General features: G+C 34.2%; 1 long non-coding RNA gene across 1 annotated transcript; it reads right to left on the reverse strand.

Moving 5' to 3' along the window:
* Positions 1-5,535: 5,535 nt before the first annotated feature.
* LOC135690355 (uncharacterized) lies at positions 5,536-11,101 on the reverse strand. Its single transcript, XR_010516633.2, has 4 exons — positions 9,711-11,101; positions 9,453-9,555; positions 8,787-8,871; positions 5,536-6,507 (listed from the first exon to the last, which is right to left on the reverse strand). It is a non-coding gene; the product is annotated as an uncharacterized LOC135690355 (long non-coding RNA).
* Positions 11,102-11,648: the final 547 nt, after the last annotated feature.

Genomic DNA, 11,648 nt, shown 5'->3' on the forward strand with positions numbered 1-11,648 from the left:
TGTGGCAAAAAGTTTTTACTTGTGCTTTTTGTAATAAGTCCCCTTCCTTGCACCGCAGTTTAAATATATCTTCTCTCTAATAGGCCCCCTCTGTAGCAAAAGGTTTTCATATGCCCTCTCTTTATTGGGCAATTTCTGTGGCAAAAAGTTTTAACTTGTGCTTTTTCTAAAAAGTCCCCTTCCTTGCACCGCAGTTTAAATATATCTTCTCTCTAATAGGCCCCTTCTAAAGCAGAAGGTTTTCACATGCCCTCTTTTTATTAGGCAATTTCTGTGGCAAAAAGTTTTAACTTGTGCTTTTTCTAAAAAGTCCCCTTTCTTGCACCGCAGTTTAAATATATCTTCTCTCTAGGCCCCCTCTGTAGCAAAAGGTTTTCATATGCCCTCTCTCTAATGCGTACCCTTTGTAGCACAGCAATTTAAGTATATCTTCTCTCTAATAGGCAACTTTTCTCGCACAATGTTTTAATATGCCCTCTCTCTAATGGCTCCTATTTCTTACACGGTCATTTAAACATATCCCCTCCTTTATAGGCCCCCATTTGTAGCAAAACGTTTCAACATGCCGTCTCTCTAATGAGTCCCCTTTCTAGCACAACAATTTAAGTATATCGTCCCTCTAATGGGCAATTTCTCTCACAAAATGTTTTAATATGCCCTCTCTCTATCCTCTCTCTTATGTGTGCCCTTCCTTGCACCGCAGATTAAGTATATCTTCTCTCTAATAGGCAATTTCTGTTTCTTCGATGTCTTAAATAAGCAGACAGATAAATTGTTTGAAATGATTTGGATCCTACCGCCCCTCTAATGAAAAAGTCGGTGAAAACTGCAAAATAATTTTTTTAATTGCCTCTAGCGCCTTTCTTATGAAAATGTCGGCTTAAAGCTCCCTAACAGAGGCCTTGCTACTAGATTTAGGTCCATTTGCTGCCTTCCATCAAATCTCCTTATCTTTTTTTCGAGGTTTTCTCAAAGCTTCCTTATTTTCTGAACCCATTTGGCGCTCTTGTAAAGGTACTAGACGTAAAGCTCTCTAACACGCTGCTAGATTCATTTTTTGTTCAACCCCTATTAAGTTCATAACAATGGCACCCGTGAAAACTTCGTGCTTTTCATGGACTTTGTTTTCCAATGTATTTTTCTATATTTTGATAAAAGGAATTAAATAGACAAAGCCTAACAAAAATTCATTGCCAAAAATTTATTTGGGGTTAAGAGGAAACAAAAGATCTTAGGGATAACCGTCGAGAGGTTTAAAATGAGGGAACTTGATTAATGATGGCTAACCAAAATGTGTTTCTATAATTCTATATTGGAATGAATAATGAAAAACCGGATAAGCTTAGGGTGAACTTCGAAAAGATTTAAATGGGGACACTTGATTAACGGAGGTTAATAAAAATGCATTTACACAGCTTTTCTTGGGGATCAAAATGAACACAAGATCCTGGGAGATATTTGTATCCAAATGTTTATTCGCGCAGCAATTATCTTTGGTTCGTCACCCAGGGGCACTAAAAAAAATGCCAAAGTATGGGTTAATATAATGGGATCTGAAATTATGCCTAGGAAAATATGTTTGGGAGCAAAAGGTTTATTTCTGCTATAGTTAGATAGCTGAGAATAATTTATTTTCAGAATAAAGAAAATGATTTTTTCGGTTTTAAGATACATTTACCGTATATTATTTTGGCCATCTACTGCTTTTTTGACATGAAAGCATTAAGACGAGGGACTCGAATCAACAGGGACTAACAAAAATCTATTTGCACATTCGTAAAGGCCCAGATCAAACATTCATTCATCAGATCAAAGGTTCATCATAAAAAACAAATAATGATCACTTTATAGGTCTATCCAAATATTTTAATAAATATTTGTAACCGAAGTAGAATTGAGTCAAAAACCCGAAAGAAGTTACTCTACATAAAGCAATCAAGCATGGACTTGAGTCAGAAAATATTTTGGGTCTTACTTAGACACCCCTTCATTCAAACGAGAAGTTAACGTGGGCTAGTAATTCATGTTCACAGCTTTAACTGCAGGTTTAGCATGTCATGGGGGGGGGGGAGGTAGCGGTAACCTTTGAAAATAGATACAACGAGGGGGTTGAAGGAAGGAGGGTCAAGATGTTTAATAATTTGAGCATAATAGCTACATTAATTACTCTACTAGTATATAAACATATCATCTCTCTAATAAGCCTTTTCTGTAGCAGAGAGTTTAAATATTTCCTTTTTCTGATAAGTCCCATCTTTTGCATCAAGTTTGAAATATATCCACTCTCTAAAAAGCTCCTTCTATGACATGTTTTTTTAAGTATACACTCTCTCGAATAAGCCCCGAATATGCTCTCTTTCTAATGAATCGCCTTTCTAGCACCGTTACTTAAATATATCCACTCCCAGAAGAGCCCCATCTTTGCCACAACTATTTAACCATACCCTCTCTCTAATGATTCCTCTCTCTAGCACCGTCACTTAAATATATCTTCTCTCTAATGATCCCTTACTGTAGCAATGACTCTTGAATATGCCTTCTCTATAATGAGCCCCTTCACTTGCATCAAGTTTTAAATATACTCTTTCTCTAATGAACCCCTTCTTTTGCAGTGAGTTCAAATATGCCCTTTTTCTAGCAAGTCTCATTTCTTGCATCGAGTTTCAAATATATGCAATCTTTATAGAACCCCCTCCATCATACATTTATTCATATATGCCCCCTCTCTAATGAACCCTATCTCGAGCATCGAGCTTTAATATGTCCTTTCTCTAATAAACCCACTCTCTTGTATCGAGTTTTTGATATATCCTCTTTCTAAAGAGTTCCGGCTATGACATATCAATTTCGATATGCCTTCTCTCTAACGAGCGTTTTCTATAGCTTCGAGTTTCATGTATGCCCTCTTTCTAATGATCTGTCTTGTTCTGTCTTGGTCTGCTCTGTCCTTTCCTGTAAGTTTCTTTGCCTTGCTATATTTGTTAAATCTGCTTGGTCCAGATATATTATTCCAAATTAGGGGTACCCTCTTTTAGATGTTAATGACTGTCCTTTTTATGTACTGTTAGATACTTTAGACGTATTCTGGTATTCATTCTGCTTGGCTTTGTCGAATACAATCATTACTCTATCTTTTTGACCAGCAAATCATGTGTCATTTCCATTCACAAAAGGTGCCTGTCTAATAACGAATTGATGATTGATAAATTGCTTTCTTCTGCCTTTTTACATTTCAATCTGTCACTTCCCCTCGATCTTTTTTCCCAATCATTCATGGAATCATAGTTGGTGATGGAAGCGATCACAAGAGTGATGAAAGACTTCGTTACACACCTGGCTACCTGCATTTTCGCATTATCAGCTTTTGGTCCCGTCTCTCAGCGACATGAATTCTGTCTGAATTCTTTACCCCATTCGTGCCTGGTCTCACTTGCTCTCAAAGGATCAAGAATCGACATGAATTTAAAAATTGCCTAAACCGGAGGCTTTATTTTGCATTTTTGTACGTTGCAGTAAAAGCAAGTAAACAAAACGTTTTTCTCTATTTTAAATCATCATTTACCAACCATAACACGATTTTGGTATTTTTTGTGATTGAAGTATTACTGCAGATTTGATGGTTGAAGATTTCTAGTCTACAATTCATGAATAAACATTCATCATGGTTTGATATTGTTTTCTTCCTATATTTAAGTAAATTATCTTTGTTTCAGAGCTTGGCTATGGATTTTAGAGTCTGGTGTGAATTCTTGCCGAATGCGATGCTAGATTGCCGTTACGATGCTGAAGAATTGCATAAAGATGTTGACAAGAGACACATTCACCCGATTGAAATGACAGTTGTATATATACAAAGGTATGCTGTTTCAGATATTTTTCCTTGCCTTTAGGACATTCGCTTAAGTCATTATCAACATATATCTGAAGATCCATTGCTATTTAGGTGCAAAACTTTTCCAAGAAATTACTGTCTGTCTGGACTTTATCAAAACATACAATCTGCATAAAGGCTTTATCGAAAGAACCAGTAGGCCAAAAGATATGTTTTTGATTTGAAACTAAAATTGCCCGATTTTTCAGACAAATCCTTTCTCAAATTACAGCAACAATTTGGTTTGAATGTTTCATATATTTGAACGATAACTGGAACAAAATTGAGGAAGAAATTGAAACACATATTTTTATTTTCATCTGCATGTTTTCGAATTGAGAAATATTTTAATTATATCTGATATTTCTGCTAAAAATTGTACTTTTGATGAAGGGCAACCGCAATTTTAAAATACCCAAAAATGTTGATTTGATGATCTGAAAAATCCAAAAAGCACCCTTTTTATTAGAAGTTAGGCCTTTTATAACTAGAATATACAAAATAACATGCTCATTTGGGCTGAAATTAGAATTTTTGCAGCCTTTATAAGTGTTTTAACAAAACTGTTTTCATTTCAATTCTCTACAAACACTACAGCCAGTTTTTAGTTTTTTTTAAAAAATCCTTTTCTTAATAACAAGTACGGCATTTTTACCTTTTAATTTTCAAAAAGGCAGATACATTCAAAAGTTGCGCGTAAATTTTTTTTAAAATGACAAGCAAACAAACTTTCGTAGTTAACATTGATTTAAATACTCAATTAGTCATTTTCATTAGTCATTTTCATTAGTCATTTTCATTAATTATTCATTGATTATTCATTGATGATTCATTTCCTCTTTAATTGTCAATCAAGTGTTCAATTTATAAACATTTTATCTTCTCTTAGAAAGTTTCTTAGTTAATAATCAGTGTCTTCTTTCATTGTGTCTACTCTTTATTGCTCAATAATTTTTTGAATAATCTTTACATTATCAAGTTTGCAAAAATCTCTCAATTATAGGCTATCTCTTTTAATGTTTTTTAACTATATTTTTGGATATATAAAGTTTGTAAAAACTTCTCAATTATAGGCTCTCTCTTTTAATGTTTTTTAACTATATTTTTGGATATATAAAGTTTGCAAAAACTTCTCAATTATAGGCTATCTCTTTTAATGTTTTTTAACTATATTTTTGGATATATAAAGTTTGCAAAAACTTTTTAATTAATTCCTATCTTAACTTAATATTTTCTTTTGACTTAAAATGATATCTATTAAAATAAGAATACAATATCTTAAAATAATATCTTTGTTTACTTTTCTTAGTAGGCCTAAGTTGTTAGTAGCTACTTTTGTAGGCCCTTTTTCTAGATAAAGTAGGTAATTTTGGTTTTTGAAACAATAGAGAGAACAATAGAGAACAATAGCGATGAAACAAAAGTTTAAGATAGGTTTTGCCTACTCCACCCCTATTGTAGAATGGGATCTGGTCCCATGGGATTTGTCCAGTTCCTCAGCCCCTTTGTTCCCATTGTCTTGGTTTTTCGGTCGGCATTGTTCTTGGAACAATAACGACAGAAAAACCAAAACAATAAGAACAAAGGCGCGTGGAACTTGGACTTCCCAGGGACCAGATCCCGACGTGCAAGTCGAAGATCCAGTTCAAGAGAAAATGCCAAGATAACAACGCAAAAAATCATTAACAACAATCAAACTAAGTTAAATACTCTACAAATATCATTAAAACTACAATAGCAAAGAAATGCATCTTAAATACAATTTACTTAGCCTAACATGAAATGCAAAAGTGCCCAAAAGAATTGCAAAATGTTATATCTTCAAAAAAGGCGAAAAGGCAATAAAATTGGCAGTGTACTAGTTATCAATGATCCTAAATCGATTGCAAAATTTTCTGTGGGTTGTTGAAACATACCTATTTGGGGGAAATTATAACTTTTCTTTATAGACGGAAACTTTAAAGGCAATTAGCACAAAGTAATTGTATTTTATTTGAAAAATGTTGGGTAGGTTTAGGTTGAGATCAAATCAATTAAGAAGATCTAATACTTGAAAAAGTGGGTTTGCTTGACAAATCAAAGACTTGATATAGCGAAAAATGGAGGGCTTTCAACAAAATATTGCAAAAAATCGAGTTTGTGTTGTTTTGAAAAAGCTTGTAACTCTCAATGTATTTATTTTTGAAACTGGGAAATTTTCCACATAATGAAAACAGCCAATAGGAAAAGTTTTTGAAATGATTTGCGAGGGGAATTAATATCAGTCTAAATAAATATACTTATCAAATTATCAAAGTTTTTACCAGTCTAAAGAATGTAATCTTAAAATGGTATCAAGGTTGCAAAAAACTGGTATAAATAACTGCAAATAACAGGTATATATACTACAAGACATAATGAAAGTCAATTTCACCCAACTTTGGACAGAGAATGAATGTTCTTCGCAGTCATCATCATCATCATCATCATCATCGGGGAGTTGCCTCGTCAGGAATTGCCAACTGTCTCTCTCTCGTCCCTTTTCTTTCTTCTTATTTCTCTTGTGTCCCATCCAGTCATCATCAGGTAGGAATTGAGTGGGTGGAAGATGGGAGGTAGAGGGTTGATGTGGGCGTTAATGGGGGTATGGAGGATGCCTAAAAGTAAGAAAGACGAGTCGAGTCAGTAATAGTAAAGCAATGTTAATCAAATGTATACAAAATTCTAAAGATTGACCTGAAAATATTTTCCTTTGACTAAACCTTCAATCAGCTAAGAATTCTGATAATTTCAGTATGAGGATTGCATTCTCTAGTCTAAAATGTTTGCTGAGTTTAAAAGATAGAACTTTTATAACAATTTAAAAGGGTTGTAATGATGATAAAAATTCTATGCCGAAGGCAGCGGAAAATAAGCTTTTTTAAATAAGTGTCTACAAGTTCAATATGTTGCGTGAAGTAATAATATTATAAATCTTTGAAACAAAATTGGCAAAACCAAGCAATAAATTTTTTTACTCTATATTTCCCAAAATTTTTGATAAATAGTCCTGTTTTTTGAAAAATTTCCATGAAAGATAGGTAACAAATTTTTTGAAGATGAATTTTAAGTAGCAATTAAAGATGATTGTAACCATGAAAAAATCTTTGCAAAAGATAGTTGAAAGTAAAGCTTGACTTTGAAATAAGTTTCTTAAACAAAATAATAAGTTTTAAGATAAAATTTTGTGTGTGCTGATTTCGAAATAAATTAATGATTATGGGCTGTGAGATTTGATACATGAAAGTATCGAGCAAGCTTATAAGAAAACTTGAAACAAAGTTGCTAAAACCAAGCTTTTCTAAGCGAGTGCTATAAATATCTTGACTGAAATTTCCAAATAATTGTTCCCAAATAGTCCTGTAATTTTTAAAGATTTCCATGGACGATTGGCAGAAAATATTTTGAAAATGAATTTCGGAGCAATTTGAAATGATTGTAGCGATGCAAAAATGATTGTAGCGAAAGACAACTTAATGTAAAGATTTATTTTGAAATAAGTTTTTTGAAGTAATAATAAGTTTAAAGAGAAAATCTTTTTGCACTGGTTTTGAAAAAAATACCGAAATGATTATGAGCAATTAAGTGAAATAATAAAGCAAGCTTATAAGAAAATTTGAAACGAAATTGGAAAAAGCAAGCTTTCAAAACGAGGGAAATAAATATTTTGACTCATTTTTTCCAAAAATTTTTGCGTATAAATCAATCACCGTAGCAAAAAATGTTTTAGGAAGATTGCATCACCAAGCCTCGAGAATACTTCCTTTAGTAAAATTTATTTTCATTTTTGATAAATATGTTCTTTATTGCCTAACAATTGAATCCGTAAAATGTCCCTTAATTTGTTAAAATCCATAAAATAGGAAAAGATTCTACAAATTTCACAGAAAGTATGGAAAAGTGATGATGCTAGATTTTTAATTTGAAAAACTGACAAAAATGTTGCAAAAGATAGCTGAAAATGCAGTTTTGTATCCTCTAAAATTAATATAAATTTTATGTGCAAATTGTTTTAAACTAATTTTTAAATACAATATCGAGATAACGCGAGCAAATCTGAAATCTTAGCATGAAACTGTTGAAACAAATTTGGAAAAAGAAAAATTTTTCTAATCGAGGGCAACAAATATTTTGAAAATTTTATCCGAAAAAATTTCACGTAAAAGTTAATATCGAAAAGGTTTCGGAAAGTTGCGGCGGCAATTTTCAAAAATAATACCTTCGTTGAATTTATTTTAATTTTCGATCAATAATATCTTAAAAGCCTAATAATTGAATTCATCAAAATGTCCCTTAATCTTTTTAGGTCCATGAGCTTACAGAAAATTGTACAAATCTTGCAGAACATGTTTTGAAGTGTGGCAATAAAATATTGGGAAGTAAGTGGAAGAGACTCTTGATAGATTTCTAATTCAAAAACTCGCGCAAATATACGATCGTCAAGCTTAAACAACTTTCATAAATTATCGAATTTTAGCAGCCAGAATCATAAAAAATTGCAAAATATTCCTTCGATTGTTGCATCGTACGAGAGAGGCATCATAATTTTCTAATCAAGGATTCATCGAAATGTCCGTGCACAGAAATTAATAAAAAAGTGTAAATTCATTCGATATCCCTTGAATTTGGAATTCATTTTTAGAGTATTTTCACGGTAAAGTTACACAAAAAACGAGGCATTCAGCGCAAGAATTTTGAATTTTGACTTGGCAAATTACCTTAGAATTGCCCACGCTGGTGAATTTTTATCAACGACCTTAATTGCGTAATTCTTGTAAACTTGTAAATGTCTTGATAAAGGAAAATTTGAAAAAACATATAATCGTTAATTCTTCAGGGTTTAATCTAGCATCAACCTTTAATTTGCAAGGAAAGATTGAAAAATGACAAAACTCACCATTTTTGCCGTGACTTTTGCTCTTTTAAGATCTTCACACTTAGTGCTGCAGATGAAGAATCTTCCTTTAGACTTTATGCCATGGCTGAAATAAAAAAATTAATTTAGAAAAGAGATTCGAGTTATTATTAAATGGAACGAAATGAATCCAAACGAGTAAACGAGAAAAGTCAATCATAAAACGATGCTAAAGTTATCTTTCACTTGTTGTATCGTACGAGAAACGCAGTAGCATTCAAAATTTTCTAATCAATGGTTCACCGAAAATCTTGTGCATTTTATAAAGCAAGACTTAGATAAATGTGATTAATGAAATAATCTTCTGGAACTACAAATCTTCCAACATGCACAGAAGAGTGACAAAAAAGTGAAAAATATATTCCATATTCCTTGATTTTGAAATTCATTTTCAAAGTATTTTCGCTTTAAAATTCAACAAAAAGTGAGTGCGTTCAAATCGTTTTGTCCCATGCTGGTCAATTTTGGCTCATAGTTGCAAATGCGTCGTTCTTATTTTAAACTGTAAATCTCGACAAGGGACACTTTGATTTGGGAAAAAATGACAGAAATCCACGAGGAGCACGTAGAATCGTTGATTCTTCAAAGATTGATCTAGCATCAACCATAAAATTCGATAAAAAACGATTTAAAAATGGCAAAACTCACCGTTTTCGCTGCGAATGTGGCACCTTCAGTGTCGACACACGTGGGGCTGTAGAAGGGGTCTCGGCGATTCAATGAAGGATCCTCCTTAGAGTTTACGCAATCGCTGAAATAAAAAGAATTTATTTAGAAAAGAGATTCATCCAAACGAGAAAAAGTCAAAATGCTTCTTTGCGAAAAACGACAGAAACTAAAATAGGAAAAAGTGATTAAAGCAAAGTTTGTTTTAACAGAAATTAATGAATTTCAACTAAACATCACCTTTTTAGCTATTGACGTTCCACGGGCTCTCCTCATCTGAATGGTGTTTTCTCTTTCTGAGGAGCCAGGCACCATCCTTACCAGTTCCAACTGCATTCTGCATATCAAATCAGCAATTTGTGTAGCTGAAAGAAAAAAGAAAGTCATATTAACATCGAAATTAAAGAAAGATATTAAAGCAAAGTTAACGAGCTTGTGCATTGTCGAAGCCTCGAAAACCCCGAGAAACTTTCGAATGGTTCTGCACGTGGAGAGACGCAAATCTTTCCCTGTTTAAGAAAAACTCCAAAGTTTGTATTTCCAGTCTAATTTCCAGCTGATTTGTCATCTACCAAACCCTTTTTTGCATTAAAGAAAACAGAGATATTTGTAAACTAAATTTCTCTACTTACATGTGAACGTAGGTGACAGCAGTTTCCTGAACCTGACCGTCCGCGACTTCGGGTCTTCGTGAATGAGGGGAAAATCGAAAAGCACGTTGGCTTGACAAGTTGCCAGTGCATTCTGGGATACCCCCTATTGCACGCTTTTCGCACCCCTGCTCATCAACTGAGGTCAGTTTTGACCAAAAAAGGCAACCATCTCTGCAACGATTGCGCTTGGGATAACAGGGTGCATTTTGACACCACTAGAGACCTTACAGTGTTAAGAAACTTCAAGCGAGAACATTCTGGAAGACAGTAACCCCCAAGGACATTTTCAATGCGTAGGCTCTCTTTCAAAACAACTTGGGACAAAAAACTGAGTGCAGTTTTCTGAAAAAGACAGGAGTTTTTTATATTGCGCCCTTGTTGACGTCCATGATGGTAGTCAGAAGAAGTGGCAACGAAAAACCCCCAAGAGAAACCTTGCACCTTGAACTTGCTGCCATCTTTTACCAATTTGTTTACATCAAAGAAGGAAGCGACATACAAGTGTTTACAATGACCCTTTTTGCGAAGTTGTAAACAACATGTTTTTCGAATAATCCTTGACATCACCATTATCATAATCTTTCCTTTTACCGAGCCTATAACCCTTTCCTCGTGCCCCTTTCTATTACACATCCCTAAAACTTTTCTATTTGCCCTTATATTTTACCCCTCCTAGCCATCTCGTCCTCTTCCCTTTTTCTAATATATTTCTTAAAACCAGAAGCGCCCGAAGCTTTGTGATGCGGCGGGGGCAGGACTGACAGAAAGGGCACCTTGGGGTATCAGATTTTGCTGTGAAGCAGATTGGAAATCGTCGTTTAGCTAATGACGAAGCCTCTTGGTTGCAGATGAAGGCCCTGTCAAGGGAAACAGGATCGGTGTTCTGGGAGCATAGCCCCTAGGGAAGTTTTGCGTTGCTACGCCCTAAAGAACCCCCGAAATGAAGGCATTCTCCATAAAAAATACATATGAATCAAAACTACAGTCAAACTTCATTCTCGAAATTTCTTTCACCCCAATATCAACCAACAAGGGAGGCCAGACCCAATCCTATTCGGTAACCCTTATTTTGAGAATTTTCTGATGTTTCCAGAAGCAGATCAAAACGAAAAATTTTCGATCATTGCCCTAGAATGTGAGCCAATGGTTTGTAGCAATCTGAAATGTTCTCAGCATGATCATGAAAGTTTTAGAAAACTTATCAACGAAAATGTTTTTGGTGGTCAAATTGCTTTGCAAATCGATTTTCAGTTTTTATTAAAATGAAAGCATTATTTTTTGTCTTGCATGTAGGTATCAAGAGATGCTTGAAACCTAGATTTAATTAGCATTGAAAATATTTGTATGAATTTATATTGTTCAGAAATTAATTTCTTGAAAAGGGCACTTTAATGCTGCGCCCGTACTGTCCCCGTGCTGCCCCGTGCTGCCCCCGTGCTACCCCCGTGCTACCCCCGCACCACTCGGGCAACAGGGAAGCTACCCCCACTGCCCCGTGGCTCCAGCACCCTTGCTTAAAATCTCA

The sequence above is a fragment of the Rhopilema esculentum genome, chromosome 1 (assembly GCF_057945365.1).
Source record: "Rhopilema esculentum isolate cy_ngs chromosome 1, ASM5794536v1, whole genome shotgun sequence".
In the NCBI taxonomy this organism is placed as follows: domain Eukaryota; kingdom Metazoa; phylum Cnidaria; class Scyphozoa; order Rhizostomeae; family Rhizostomatidae; genus Rhopilema; species Rhopilema esculentum.